General features: G+C 39.9%; 1 protein-coding gene and 1 long non-coding RNA gene across 27 annotated transcripts in view; one reads left to right on the top strand and one right to left on the bottom strand.

The window, feature by feature from the left end:
- Positions 1-16179, bottom strand: part of DLGAP1 (DLG associated protein 1) — a 1399633-nt gene that overhangs the window by 841697 nt on the left and 541757 nt on the right. The gene's annotated exons all lie outside the window — the stretch shown is intronic.
- LOC146402735 (uncharacterized) lies at positions 4725-8978 on the top strand. Its single transcript, XR_014807695.1, has 2 exons — positions 4725-7173; positions 7217-8978. It is a non-coding gene; the product is annotated as an uncharacterized LOC146402735 (long non-coding RNA).

Raw genomic sequence — 16179 nt, 5'->3', positions numbered from 1 at the left:
GGTGAGCCACAGACACAGTCGGAGACTAATTAACCAAATGGAGCAGAGAGCTTGCTTTCCCAGGCTAGCAATGTCATATGGAGAAAAGCCACATGCAGAGGAAGTGGAGAATAAATGGGGACAGAGTCACAAGCAGATGGGTTAGGTCCACCTTGGGTGAAGCTTGGTGATGGAGCTGGGAAGGAAGTTATGCAAGGAACAAAGGACAGAATCCTGAGGGACTCCTGGGCTATACTGGACTTGTCAACTCCAGACCTTCTAGAATCTTGCAGACCTGCCAGCACAAGTAAGACAGGTGCTTAGGAAGCCACATCACCTCAGCTTTTCTGAGGGGCCTCTCGATGCAAAGGATGAACCTAAGCTTAAGGGGGCTTATTCTTTCAAAGGATTTGTATATGAGGTGGCTTCTGGCAATTTTCACAACATGAAATTTAGATCGTGTTCCCTGCTGGCATCAAAGGGTGAAACCCACTGAGAGAGTAGGAGGTGTGGGTGGGAATCCAGAGTGCCTGGGCCTGTTCAATCCAGCCTCAGAGAGAAAAAGCACCCATGGCTGGGATCCACTGTTTTAGCAACCCTGGGATGGTCACAGGCTTAGACTGTAAGTTGTGGAGGAAATGCTGCGCTCCTAGTAGATCCTAAGACAAACTTGGTCTTCTAACTATTCCTTCTGATTATCACTAGGCAACTGTTCCAAGTCCTCACAGCAACTGCAATGCCTGAAGTGACTCCACTGCGTCCACAATCGATGCCTCAGTACACAGTGACTTCACAATACAAAGACCGTCTTTTCTACCAAACTTGAAAGCAAACACCACAGATCTATGATCACAGAGGAAGGTATTTATGAAATCTCATTTACCTTTGGGCATTTACAGGTTCTTTACAGATGTTCCACTTCTCTGAATTGGTTCACCTATGTTTGGTAACAAGTTATTATAGCAAAACCACGCTTAACATGAGCAGTGGAGGGTAAAAGCAGGTACCAGGAATTCTAAAATTTGACTCCCACATTAAAATAGCAAGTTGGTGCCACAACATTAGATCCTGCTGGGGCAGAAAAGAACCTATAACGTGAGCCAAGAGAGCCTGTGTCACATCACTGGGGTCATTAAATGTCACATAATTAGCATAGTCAGGATACTACTCAACCAAGAACCTAAGATGGTTTTAAAAAAATTAAATTGTGAAAACGGTAAAACAGCCCACAGAGTTAGAATGTCATGACTTTTGTAAACCTGGCAGGGTACTCTATTTAGGTCAGTATATGATTTCATCCTGAGTCACTTACCTATATACAAATGTAAATGTATGTATATGTGTGTATATATATATAAATATGTGCGTACATATATATAATAATTATTATATATTATATATAATTCCCATCTTACTGTATTGTCTTCCAGGATGAGCTAAAACAGCAGATAAAATGAATAACTATGAATAAACTGAACTTCACGTAGTTAATGTCAGATTATCATTAAATATTAACCAACACAAAGGTGTTATTGCTAAATATATCAACAGCCCTCACTCTAGATGTGTGAAAATCTCTCTCCTCTCACATTCTAGACTTTCTTCATGTGACTGGGTGGTATGTTTTTCTTAATCATTTTGTCTAAAGTGAGTAATTATAAAATACTTTATTTTTGCATCCTCCTGTAATACTGTCCATGTATTTCCTTACAGAAAAATGAGACCCCAAATCACACACACACACACACACACACACACACACACACACACACACAAAATAACCTTTCAATGCCAATATCCACCTACCAGATTGGTAGAAATGAAGAAAGCTGGTGACATTAAGTGTTGGCAAGGATTTAGAACATTGGGCATGCTTTGGTGCCACTGGTGGAAGTTCAAATTGGCACAGCCCCTTTGCAAAACAGCTGGGCATTATCTTGAAAAGCCGGGGCACTGCCCAGCCCAGCCTCTAGCACAGATTTATCACAAGATGTGCCTAAGAATGCCTGTGGCCACCCGGCTGGTAACAGCAAAAACAAACTCAAGCAAAGTCATGCAAACCAAATGCACAAAAATGAGAGAATGGATGAACGGATTGTGGAACTGTTATAAACTAGAGTCTGTACAACTCTGAATAGACGGACTGCATCCATCAGCAAGGATGAACCTTAAAGGACACCATGAAATGAAGAAAGCTAGGTGCAGAAGAATACTTTGCTGCCATTCTGATCAAGTTCAAGAGCATGCACACTTTTTTAAAAAATAGATTTTTAGGAATAATGCATATAATGGTCAAAGAATAGAGAACAGAGAGAAAAGGATACAAAGTAAAGCTCCAGAGAGTCCTTCACTGTGGAAGGCAGGAAGCCAAGGGCACAGCCATTTCATGGCTGGTGAGGAGGCATGTTTGTGGCAGTGTCGAGTTATGTTTCATATCACAAATAGACATTTACAAATTAAAATATTTTTAAAACATCACCTTAAATGCCAATATTTCCTTTAAGGCTGTGCATTTTATATCTGAAAAGCAATACTCCTCCAAATTAAGAGCTTGCTTTCCATTTCTGAATCACAAACAGTTTTGGGACCTTGGATTTGTTACTTAATCTCTCTGAGGATCTTCTGCCTTGAAAATACAGACCAATCTCTTTGGTCTTTTCTAGAGAATATTCCAACAATTACATAAATCTCCAAGCCTTCTATCTTAGGCAATGCCCAGTCTACCTGAATTTAATTCTTGAAAAACAAGCCCAAAGAAGTTAATCCAATGTGCAGGTGTCCACATGTGTCTCTTCTAAACACTAGCTTATATAATGATGTTAATTTCCTCTCAGTTCCTGAGTTCTGCCACCTTAGGATTTAAATTTTTCAGCAGCCACAGAGGGGGCTTTTCCCTCTGGGAATTTAGTGGAGCCAGATGGAGATTTTTGTTCTTTTCGCCTACAGTTCCAGCTAAGATTTGACTTAAAAATCAAAGTGGCGTGCAACCTTGTACAATGGAAATAATACCCACCGCCTATTAGAAACTGGCTCCTAATCTTGGCTTCAACATTTACTGGTTGGATGACTGTGGTTAACTCATCTAACTTTATTCATCTGTCATAAAGCATCAGAAATGGATCAAAGCTCTCTGGAAAACTTTTCTATTCTACCACCATGTAAGTCTACCTAGTTTCAGTTGGCTCTTAAGAGCAACTTTTTGACCTACTAACCAACTATTAACAAAAAGTGTTCAAATAAGTTTGTAGAAATCAGGTGCCAAGATCAAACTTCTAAAAATTGCAAAGTTCTAACAGGAAAACCTTATTTTTGAGGAGGTGAAAGAGAAATGGGTAAATGGCTTGAGACACGTAAAAAAAACTCTCAAATTCATTTGTTAATCTAATTTTTATGAAGCCACTAGACATTTTTCTAGCCACTGTAAATAGAGTTGCCCTCACAACCACTTAAGGACCTATTCTGAAAGATTCCTGGCAGGTCAAAGGCAAGGGTATTCTTTGTCACTTTGACCACTTATTCTATAATCTCAACACCAAAACCTGAAAGCATGTTACCTGGTAGAGATCTGGCAACATAACCCCCTATACACAGCTGCTTAACTCACCCATTCTTCAGCCATTTCTAGTCTCAAAATCTGGATGGGCTCTATCTAGAGAGACATTCTGCCAAAAAAAGAAATCAATGATCCTTTGCTGCATGATAAATAAAATTAAGCTCTTTGGTTTATATCCCAAAGCTTCTCTCTGATGTATCTTGCCACACACGCTCCTTTCTAACCATCACAAATTATTCACCACTATCTAAACACCTTTAGCCCTTTTGTTACCTCATCCAGCCCTTAAGCTTGAGCCTGGCAATGAAGCATCTTCTTTGAAGCCCAACCCAAAAGGTATCTCTTCAATCAAGTTTTCTCCATCCTATTTTCTATTTTATGAACTAAAGCCTGGGCCTTATACCCAAAGCATCCTGTCCAGATACAACAGCACTGTCCTCTGCTTCTTGATATTGTAGACACTCAACTACATACACCTCTCCAATGAGAGTATTACGCCCTGTCTGAATTCTTGACCCATAGACTCTCTATGAAATGGTTGTTTTATATCACTAAGTTTTGTATCAATTGGTTAGGCCACAAAAAATAACAGACACACTGACTCCTTTTTCTCACTTTATTTTTTTGAACTATAGTCTGTTTTTCAAACATTTTTCCTAAACTCTCTTTCTTCCTGAATCTGTCTGAATTATAGAAATAGCCTTCATCCTACTGGGCCTCCATTGCCCAGTTCACCTACCCTAGGTCCCGCATTTGTTCCAACAGCATGCACTAGTGTTCCCAACTCTCAGCTTAGCTGGGGGATGAGTGCTTCTCCTGCAAGTTGGTCCTACAAGAAGTCAGTTCTTCTCCACCAGGTCTTGGAGAGACCAGCATGGTGGCAGAGTTTTATAATATGTTGTAATCAGGACATGTAAGATACTGTTGGAACTCAGGGGAAATGGTACATAAAACTTTCCAGGGAAGCTTCAGGAGTCTTGAGCTGTCCTAAGTGATGTTTAGAGGCCTGCCAGGCAGAAAAGGAAATAAGAGCATTCCAAGGAGAGGAAACCACAGAGGCAAGACATAGATGAAAAATATAAGACATAATATTAATCAGGAGATGACACATAAGGCAGCCTGACACATAAAACTATGTATATGATGTAGAGGAGTGTTAAGAGTCAAGGCTGGGACACTGTGGAAAACAGTATGGAGAACCACTTAAGTCCTCATCCACAGACATGCCCCGGGATCATCTGACAGGCTTTGTAAATGCTCACACCTGAATCCACCGTACAGGTGAAGATGAGGTGGTGTAGGAAGGGCCTGAGATGGGTATTTTTTTTTAATTTTCTAGATGTTTCTAATGCCTAGACAAGGTTGAGAATCACTGCTATGTGGAGATGTAAAGTTAAATGATGACAAATTAATTCTGTTTTGGATTCAGCAGGCTATCTTTCTGAAAGGAAGCTGCCTTCTCTCTTTAAACCTATGGGCTTAAAATCTTCATGGGATCTTCTAGGGGTGATGTTTAACTAAAGCACTTTACTTATGGCTCCTGCTCAACCAAAATCCCACTTATGCCACTGAAGTATTTAGGGAACATCATCAATAATTTAGAAACCATCACAGGAGGCTCAATTTATCTTTAGGAAACAAAAGAGAAATCTCTAACAATGGAAGCAAGACTTTGGTTTTCTCCATCTAAGCTGTCAAGGCTTAGAAGAAAAACAAGTTTTCCAAAACAATGATAATGCAGCCAAGAGGAAAATTCGATAAAGTTGCTGAGGAATGACAGTGCTCTAGAAACAGATGGGCTGATTCATTTCTGAAATGTTATGAAGAATATCGACAGACTGAAACATTGACAAAGATTTTTAATGCAACTTTAGGGATAGGGAAAATAATCAAATCTTTTGCCACATACTAGCCAAGGAAGATGTTTGAAGGCAGGAAATGTTTTCAATCTCTTTTGCATTTTTTCAGCATTATGGCATAATTGATCAATTAACAATAACTAATGGGATAAATAATGTTGGTGTGGTCTTGGTTTTGTTTACCAATTTCTCTTCAGGTAGTAAGAATGTGAAGTAAATAAGTGGTTCGAACTTGTTACTATAAGCAAAAAATCTAAATCATTGAGAACTGTGTTACTTCACATTCATTCTCTGGATAAATATTTAAGAAGCAATAATATTTGACAAATATTTATTAAGAATCTGTATGTGAACCAGGGTGCTGAGAATACGGGGACATTTGAACTACTTTGCAAATGGCGATCAAGAGTGGAATTAATGAGAAAAAAAAAAAAAGTCATGGAAAATGAATTGGAATTAGGGAGATGGCAAAGTTCCAGGCAGATGGTACAAAATACCGTAGAAAATATTAGTTATCCTTACATTTTATACCTAAACATATTATGACTGTGTGATGTAAACTAATTTTAATTATGTAATTTATAATAAAATGTTTTGACTCATGTGCTCTCCATACATGTGTAAATAAGTTAATTTTCAGAACATGTCTAATATCAATAAATTGGATTTGAACTTCGGTGTAAGATACCCATAGATTAAAACACGGCCAAGCCTTTGGCTATATATTTCCTGACTTTAACAAGTTAATGCATTGCTATTAGCATATTACCTTTACTAGTACCTGTCTTACCATTCACCAAGTTTATGCCCTAGTCAATTCAATATTAAAATTTATTTTGGTAAGGAATATAAAGCAATTCTGAAGAAAACTAAAGCATTAGAAATAATCTACGTAGAAACATGGGAAGAAAAATTGAAGACGTTGCACTTACAAAATGCCTTTGTTGTCCATGACTCTATGGTAGCAGGGCCTTTATGAAAGACACTCACTGTTCTACCAATTTTACATGTATCCATCTTCATTTCAGCTTCTGTTAATGTACATGAGCCAAATATCCAGTACCAATACTTATTTATTTGAGACAGAGATGCTTAAACAATTGAATTGCCTTTTTCTTTTTCCTTTTTCCTTTTATGACCACATCTGTGGCAGATGGAAGTTCCCAGGCTAGGGGTTGAATTGGAGCTGCAGCTGCCAGCCTACGTCACAGCCATAGCAATGCCAGATTCGAGCCACGTCTATAACCTACACCATAGCTCACAGCAAAGCTCGATCCTTAAGCCACTGGGCAAGGCAAAGGACAGAACCCACATCCTCCTGGATGCTAGTCAGGTTCGTTACCACTGAGCCACAGTGGGAACTCCCAGCTTGGCTTTTTCTTAAAAAATTAGAGTTAAAAAAACCTACAGCAGCATTTTAGTATATTACAGACCATGCAAATTACCTTGCTTTTGAGTTAGGGATACAACAGTGTGGATTTACCAGTGTCTGTTTAAACAGACTGAGGTGTGTGATTCCATCAAGCTGAACCACCAAGAGTTCCCAGAGACAAGGAGCACTTTTCCGGAGGGATTTCTCAGGAGGATGATCTAACAGCTCCCCCCTCCCCACGTTATTTAGACTCCTCATCTGAACCTTGCCGAAGGTGTACCAGGTTTGCCCCCTACATTCCCTAACTTGAATCCTGATGCCAGGATCACCTGTGCGTGTATGGCTTCATCTGGGAGGGATGTGCTAAGTGTCCTTGCCGAGAGATTATTTGATGGGAAACAGGAGCTCGAGTTTCTCTTGCAGCTGAGAGACCTTTTCCTGGAAAGAAGGAAGTGACTCGCCTCAGAGTGAACAGATGCACCGCCCCCCCCACCACCATCTCCCCAGAAGGGTCCATGCAGACTCACCTCTGTCACACAAAATTTCTCTGACAATTGGGAGGAGGCAGGTGCAAAGTAGAAGGTGAGCCAAACCCAACATGTTGATGCTCCAGGTTCTTGGTGCCATCAAAATGCCATGTCCTCAAAGAACCCATGGGAGCACACACCAGTCAGTCACAACGAAATTGGAACTCAAAAAATAAGAAAAGGATCCATGGAGATCCCTTATTATAACAGCCATCACAAAACAAAAAGCTTCACACTCAAACTAGAGATGATAGATTATGATTTCAGCAGAAGTAATTCTGTTTCTATTGCGTTCTCCACAAATGAGATGAATGGAAAGGGAGAAAGGAATTAAAGCAGGGGAGTGGGGGAAGAGGTGTCTCTTCAAGAATATTCAAATAGCCACTTCCTGGGCTGAAACAATTTAAAACAAGAGGGTGTATCTTGGAGGCCACTGGAGGCACGTTTCTGAGTGTTATCAGTTTCACGATGCCGCCATTTACATGATTTCCATTTCATTCCACATTGCTTGGATGCCAACCAAAATGCCAGGCACTAGGTTAGGCACCAGGGCAGTACACAGCCTTCTGCTAACAGAACTCAGTTCAGTGATCATCTCTACCTGTGGCAGTTCTGTGGTCTGATAATAGATTCTGTAAAGCATGGTACCAGTTTCTGCATAAGTGCAGCATCATGTACTTAGCACATAGTAAGCATTCAGAAAGATATAATACCCATTATTAATATTAGCAGATTTATTACAGGAATGTAAGTTTGTAAGAAACACATCCTTTGTTGTTACAGTTCATAATCTAGCAGGAGGTTAAAAAATATAAGTAGTATAGTTCCCACTGTGGTGCAGTGGGTTAAGGATCTGGCATTGCTGCAGCTGTGGCATAGGCCACAGCTGCTGCTCGGGTTTGATTGCTGGCCCTGGAACTTTTGCATGTGGCCAAAAAATGAAAAGAAAACACACACACACACACACACAAGTACCTACAATGCAATATGGCAGAGAGTACATCTGAAAAGCATATAGATAGAAAGGACAAAGGAATGACACAGCAGTAAACATCACCCCAGAACCTTCTCAGAGCCTTGTCAGGTCCCAAAGCTAGAATATTTGGAGTGAATGGAGTGAATGTCTGAGTTAAAAAAAAAAATTAAGCTTATTTTCTTCTATACTGGAAATCTATCCAAGAACAGTAGTTCAGTAACCAGTCTGATCTGGTTCTATTTTTTTCATATCTTCTAATACGTTAAAAGAAATGTCATGTTTATTGTTTGCTGTCTGATTTCCTTACACTTGAAAGTCCACAGGGCATGCCTTTTGTCTTTTGTTCTTGTTTCTGTTCAGGATTAACTTCAAAGTACCTAGAATAATGCCTGGCACATACTAGTTATTCAATAAATTGTTGGCTGCATGAATGAGTACATTGGTCATTCCCATCATCCTACTAGTGGGCATCTTTAGGATCTGAAATGCATAGGGAAAAAAATATGGAAAAATGACATAGGACAAATGAATATAGTTCTTTCTTTCTTTCCTCCCCCCACCTTTTACTTTTTTTTTTTTTCTTTTTTTTTTTTTTTTTTTTTTTTTTTTTTGACATTCCAGGCCAGGGACTGAATCCCAGCTGCAGCTAAGACCTATGCCACACCTATGGCAATGCTGGATCCTTAAACTATGTGCCTGGCTGGGGATCAAACCCACACCACTGCAGAGACACCAGATCCTTAACCTGTTGCATCACAGCAGGAACTCCAAAGGAATACGTTTCCATCTATCACTCCTAACTCACTGTCATCTGACTTAGAAATTACCTACACATGTTGGTTCTCAACACAGGACATACTATGAATAACTGAACTACACTAGACTTTTCTTCTTTCATTCAAGTAGGCAAATAAAGGTAAGTGGTTTACATAAATGTAGCTATTGAGCAATTATTAGTGCCATCAGTAAGCCTCTTGGTTCTGATCCTGGATCAAAGGAAACCACACTGCTGTGATGGCAGCAGCTCTTGCCTGAGTGTGGTCCAGCACCCAACCCCTGGCAGAGTCAAAGAGGTCCTAATTCTGTGCAGAAGGGATGGTATATGTTCCTGGTCACAATTTAGAATTCTTTTTCAGACATCAGGTCCCAAATTTTAGATAGCTCTGGTTTTCACTGGAGTAATACCAGTTTGCTTATAGAAAATGGGTGAAAAAGACTCTAGAAATAAATTTAACTTTAGAAGCCACTCACTGTCAGATACACTATTTGATGGGATAATTCTGTTGGATGTCCAAAAATAATCAGCTTATAAGCACACTATGGAACACAACCTCTTGGTAAATTTCATCACATTTAATATGAGCTTATCAGGTCTCTTTGGAACACTTCAAGCCAGATTATGTGTGGCAATATTTCTACCCAAAAGGAAGCCCTAAAAGAATTAAGGACATGGGGAAACTATTTTTGATTTGGTTCTATGGGGTTTTAAACCCAAGTTAAAAAGATACAAAACAGTATGCTAAAAGAAAGAAAAATCCTACAAAACCCAAATAATATAGAACTGGAACTGCCCAAAAATCCTTCCCTTTATGAAAAAACAATGGAACTTTTCCTTCTAATCAATCAGTAAAATTCTCATTCTGTTTAGTATTGGTTTTCATTTACAGGGCCTCTTTTAAGAGAAGCAGTGAACTGAGTGAAGACACATGACTTGAGACAGAAGATAAGCCCCAAAGAGCAGAGGAAGTAGATGCAAACAGAAGATGAGTGCTCCACCTTCCAAAACACAGGAACCAGGGCTCACAGTGACCACTGGGAGATGCACCTCTGTAAGGATCCAACATAATGGCTTCTTTCTGGTTAGCCTCGGGGTTTCTTCCATATCCCATCTTGCCTTAATAAATATGCATTCCACAGAAACTATAACCAGTCTTTTGGACAGACCATGATGGAAGATAATATAAAAATGGAATACATATATATGTGTGTGTGTGTGTGTGTGTGTGTGTGTATGTATACATATATATATATATATGAAAATATATATATATGAAAATATATATATATATATATATACATATGACTGGGTCACTCTGCTGTACAGAAGAAATTGATATAACATTGTAAATCAACTATATTTTAATAAAAAAGGGAAAAAGGAAATAAAAGAGCACAGATAGCTGATGATGTTGGTAGATTAAATGATTGACGCTTGACACCTGCTTTAAAATAATTACCGCAAGGTAGGGAGGTAGTAGTAAAACAAGAGACCATTTATTTATAATTCCTGAAGCTAGTAATTACTTACTCCTTTGTATATGTTCAAAAATTCCCCAAATAAAAATTTCTCAAAGAAATAAATAAGTGTGCATTTTGAACAAAGTCCTACTATTTAGCACAGGGAACTATATTCAATATCCAGCGATAAACCATAACAGAAAAGAATATGAAAATATGTATACATATAACTACGTCATTTTGCTGTATAGCAGACATTAACACAACATTGCAAATAAACTACACTTCAATAAAATTTAAAAAATAAAAATAAATAAGCATGCGTTCTGGCCAGAGTAAATTAAAATGTACATTTTGTATGTTGGTTTTGGTGCATTAATTATTTCACATTTAAATCTTCCTTGGGGAGAAAGACATGACTTTGGTTTCTTTTGTAATCTCCTCACAGCATGTGTCAGGCAGGGCTGAACCATAGGGGCTGTGGGCCTCTTTCCCTTAAATGCAGCCTATAGAGGCGGCAAGCACTGCTGAAAGTTATGCTCCGCCAGAGTCCAAAAATCAGAGTGTTCAATGAATACTAGCTATTATTGAACTTGTTCAGTGAATTGTTCTCACTGTTATCAGATAATAAGGGAAAATGAAATCAGATCCAGGAATTTTCAATAGAAGAAAAGTCTTTCATGACTAATCAAGTGATTTTCAAATACTTTGAAAATTGCCTCTTCTAAACCAATGTGCTACTTGGATATAAAAAGATGGTTGGTAGATGAGTTCTCGGCGATCAAATGCATTGTTAATAACAGCATTTATTAACTGCCCACCATTGAACTAGCAACTTTACAAAGGGTGGTTCACTGAATCCTTTCAAAAACTGATATGTGAGTTGAATTTTCCTCCCTGTTCAGATGAGAAAAACTTACACTGAAAAATTCATTAAACTGCCCACAGTCATCAAGTTAGTTAGATGTCAGGATAGCAGATTCAGGATTGGGAACTGAAGCTCAGATTCCTGTCTGGAACATAGAAACAGCTGCTAATGTCATGAATCTCATGATCACCTTCCAGCACAGAGTGCCCTAATCAATATCTCAAACACTTATCATTTCATAAAACTCAGGTTTAATGTTTCCCAAATTGATGATGGGACATGCCATATCAAAAATCAACATAACATAACCAAAACAGAGCTCTGAGTTCCCATCATGGTTCAGCAGGCTAAGAAGACCACAACACAGTTTCTGTGAGGATGCAGGTTTGATCCCCGGCCTTGCCTAGTAGGTTGAGGATCCAGTGTTGCCACAAGCTGCAGTGTAGGTTGCAGCTGTAGCTCTGATTTGACCCCTAGCCTGGAAACTTCCATATGCTGCAGGCATGGCCATAAAAAGGAAAAAAAAAAAAAAAAAGATCAAAATACAACTCACATTTTGGTTACTTCAATTTGACTCCCTAGCCCAAATCCTTCCATGTTCCAGGAATGCCACCATCCCCAACATCATTACACTCCAAATCACCACTCATCTGAGGCAGCTGCAATAACTAATTACAATCATCATGAAAGCACCTGCCACCCACTGAGAAAAACCACCATGCTGGCTACAGGATAGACTTAGGAGAGGAACAAAATCATGGAAGCCAATTCATCACTCAAAGGAACGTGGAATCTAAAAGTATTCACAAAAATGTTTAAAACGTAAATCATAAAGTAAATGATCCAGAAAAACGCAACTAGAATTCAGAGGAGAGTTTCCCCTGGGCTGGAGGAAGTCATAAAACACCTCACATGAGAAGTGAGACCTGACAGGGCCTGAGATTTCAAGAACAGAGAGAGCTTTGTCTTTTTTCTTTCTAGGGCCACACCTACAGCATATGGAGGTTCCCAGGCTAGGGGTGCAGTTGGAGCTGTTCTGCTGGCCTACGCCATAGCCACAGCAACGTGGGATCTGAGCCGTGTCTGCGACCTACACCACAGCTCATGGCAATGCCGGATCCTTAACCCACTGAGCAAGGCCAGGGATCGAACCCACAACCTCATGGTTCCTAGTTGGATTTGTTTCCTCTGTGCCATGATGGGAACTCCAAGAATAGAGAGAGCTTTGAAACAATGATTTTAAAAGAAGTTCTGCGTCACGGTAAAACCCTCAAACTGTCTAGAAGGACATGATGAGAAAAGAAAACCCCAGGCTCCTCCTGTCCTGGCTCTAGGAGAATGTGCCGTTAGGGATTCATCAGGTCGACAGAATTCAAACACATGAAGAAGAAAAGAATTGAAGAGGGAAGAAGAGCCAGAAGAGCACAGTCCTGACAAGCAGGGTTGGTTATGCTGGAGAAGAGGTTTAATGTAAGAGACTAATGAAGGAATGGAGAGGGGATCTAAATTAGGAGTTTGGGATTAACAGATACACACTACTGTATATAAAACAGATAAACAACAAGGACCGACTGTACAACATGGGGAGCTATGTTCAATATTTTGTAATAATCTATGAGGGAAAAAAGCTGAAGCACAATATATATACAGGTATTCTTTATAATCCAAATCACTTGGCTATACACCTGAAACGAACACGACATTGTAAATCAACTAGAATTCAATAAAATTGGAAAAAAAAAAAAAAAAAGAAAGAAATGGAAGGATTTCCCTGGTGGCCTAGTGGTTAAGAATCCGGTGCTGTCACTGCTGGGGCTCAAGTCACCCCTGTGGTGTGGGTTCAGTCCCTGTCTCGGGAACTTCCTCATGCCCAGGACATGGCCAAAAATAAATAAATAAGAAATAAAGCTGATCTACGAAGGGAGCCAGCTGGGCCTTCATGCCTTTTCCTCACTCACACATCCGAGGACCAACCAACCATGTTCCAAGCCTGTGCTTGGATCTGGGGGATGCGGAGGAGCACAAATGGACATGACTGTGGCCCTCGCCATCTCAAGGTCAGAGTTTGAGGAGTCTCAAAATGACTTTGACAAGACTTTAGAAACGTAAATCAAGATGCTGGTTTAATCAGAGGAAGGAGACCCTGGAAGCCAGAAGTCCCATTAAGAGACTTCTGTGCATTCCAGACATTAAGTGATAAAGTCTTGAAGAGGATTGGTGGCCACAGAATCCATACAGAACCACTACTTCAAAGTCTATCTCATGAGGAAGAAATAAGACCAAGAGATGTTACATGTTGTGCCCAAATTGGAAATGTCATTAAGGAGTTTATGAGGTAATCTTTGATGAGAAAGCCTTGAAGAACTAAATGTGAAAATAAAGCTTTCATAGTTTAGAGATACGAAGGGACAATACCTTTATCACGCAGAATTGGAAAAGATTTCTTAAACAAGATATCTACATCATACAGAGAAGAATTAAAAATGCATCTATTTTCAAGTTCAAAGATAATATTTTCACCCAAAGACACTATAAAAATGAAAAGACAAGCTACCCCCTGGGAGAAGCCTACTGAAATGAGTTACATTTCATTTCTGAAGCTCTGATATCCAGAACACATAAATAACTCTTACAAATCACTGTGATTTTTAAGCAGTGGGAGAGTGGCCAACCTGTATGACCATGTATTCCAAAGAAATGTGAACATTGAGAGAGGAAAAAAAATCAGTCAACATTATGAACAGTCAGTCAGGAAACAATACATTCAAACTACAAGGAGATAATGATTTCACATCCTGAAGATTGGCTAAAAAATTAATGTACCGCCAAAGGTTGACAAAGACAGGGAACAAAAGGAGCTCTTATTGATGGCTGGTGTGAGTATAAATAGGAAGACCCTTTTGGGTTATTTGGCACTACCTGCTAAATGTAACAATACAAATCTCGCCCTCCTGTAATTCTCCTAAGAAGATACCTTGAGGAAAAGCTCTTTTTTTAGACAAGAAGATGGAGGTATGAACCTTCATAGCAGCTTTGTTGGACAACACCCTCAATGTCCATCAACAGAAGACTGGTACAATAACCACTGTATATTATACAATGGAGTACCACATGGTAGTAAAAATGAATAAACAATACCTATACATATCAACAAAATACTAATCAAAGTCAGGTAAAGAAGACTACAAAGAGTGCGTTGTCATTTATACAGAGTTTCATAAGTGCGAGACAAGACTATACTGTGTAGGTGCATGCTCATACATAGCAAAGTGTGAGGAAATGCATAGCAATGATAAATACCAAATTCAGTGCAGAGGGTACTAATGAGGGGAGGTAAGCTTGAAGAGAAAGTACTCAGACAGTATCAAGAGTGTGTGCCATGACTGGGCACAGCAGTGTTTATCATAACATTTAATTTTTTGTGTTACTAAAATATTTCACAATAATTCTTTTTGTTTGTTTATTTGTTTTTGTCTTTTTGCCTTTTCGAGGGCTGCTTCCGTGGCATATGGAGATTCCCAGGCTAGGGGTCTAATCAGAGCCATAGCCACCAGCCTACGCCAGAGCCACAGCAATGTGGGATCCGAGCCACATCTGCAACCTACACCACAGCTCAGAGCAACGCAAGATCCTTAACCCACTGAGCAAGGCCAGGGATCAAACCCGCAAACTCATGGTTCCTAGTCGGATTCGTTAACCACTGCGCCACGACGGGAGCTCCCACAATAATTCTTAATAACTACTAAAGACCTGAAAAGTACTTTGTGACCCAGGTATAGAGTAATAGAGAAAGAAAAGAACCCGGGAGAAAAATTTTTGAAATATTTCATGTCTTCTCTTCTCCCATTCCAACTTCCCTAGACGTGGGTCTCACCATTTATGCCTGAATGAGTCCAACCGTCCCCAACACATCCCTCTATCCAATCTGGTGGCAGACTTACCTACTTCTATCAGTCCAAGAGGCCACTTGTCCACGTCACTGTCCACACATAATCCTCCAATGCTCCTATGAACCCTATACATTCTTGCGCAGTCAGTAAAACCCTCCTTACTGTGTCTCCCTCCTTCTCAATCAGATGCCTCTCCAGGTCTAACTAAAATGAACTAGAGAAGCTAGTGAAGAAGGCCACCTCCCTGAACCAGGAATCCTCCAGGCTGCTTTGCACCCCATGACTTTGTCAATGGAAGTCATCCCTTCCTCCTACTTAATTCTTACAGCCCCAGAAAAGTCCAACTTAAGTCCTTTCTCTTTAGGAAGCAACCCAGATGATCCCAGTCCTTTGGATTCGATTTTCAGCTGCCCAAGGATTGGAACTCCATTTTGCGCTTCTAGAGTCTCCATACGCATGAGCTCAAGGAAAAGAATGTAATTTCATTTGCTTGTTTGCCCATACTTGCAAAGGCTATATAAGGCCAAATAGCTGACATCTACCAGCCAAATCCCTTAGGCTCCTGATCATCCAAGCAGAATACTTTAAAGTATCAATAAAGTGAAGGCAGATCTAGAAAAATGATTATGCATAGTACAAACTCATGGGTCAAGTCCATGCTGGGTCTTACATTTCCTCACAGATCTTTAAGGCTGAACAATGGCTGTCACACCTAAAGCAGGGAGCCAAGGGCAGGGTAGCACACCCACACCACTGGCCCTCCCCATACATCATTCAAGTATCTCAGTCCCTGGTGTCACAGCGGGTTGAGGATCAGCATTGTCACTGCTGTGGCACAGGTTCAATCCCTGGCCTGGGAACTTCGGGTGCGGCCAAAGACAAAAAACAGGTTTCTCAAAGGTGTAGGATAGAATATA

This window comes from Sus scrofa, chromosome 6 (genome assembly GCF_054392235.1).
Source record: "Sus scrofa isolate SSC_HxYL_T2T_F1_AM1 chromosome 6, Sscrofa_HxYL_maternal_Yorkshire_Landrace_v2.0, whole genome shotgun sequence".
NCBI lineage: Eukaryota > Metazoa > Chordata > Mammalia > Artiodactyla > Suidae > Sus > Sus scrofa.
This window is presented reverse-complemented; position numbering and strand designations above follow the sequence as displayed.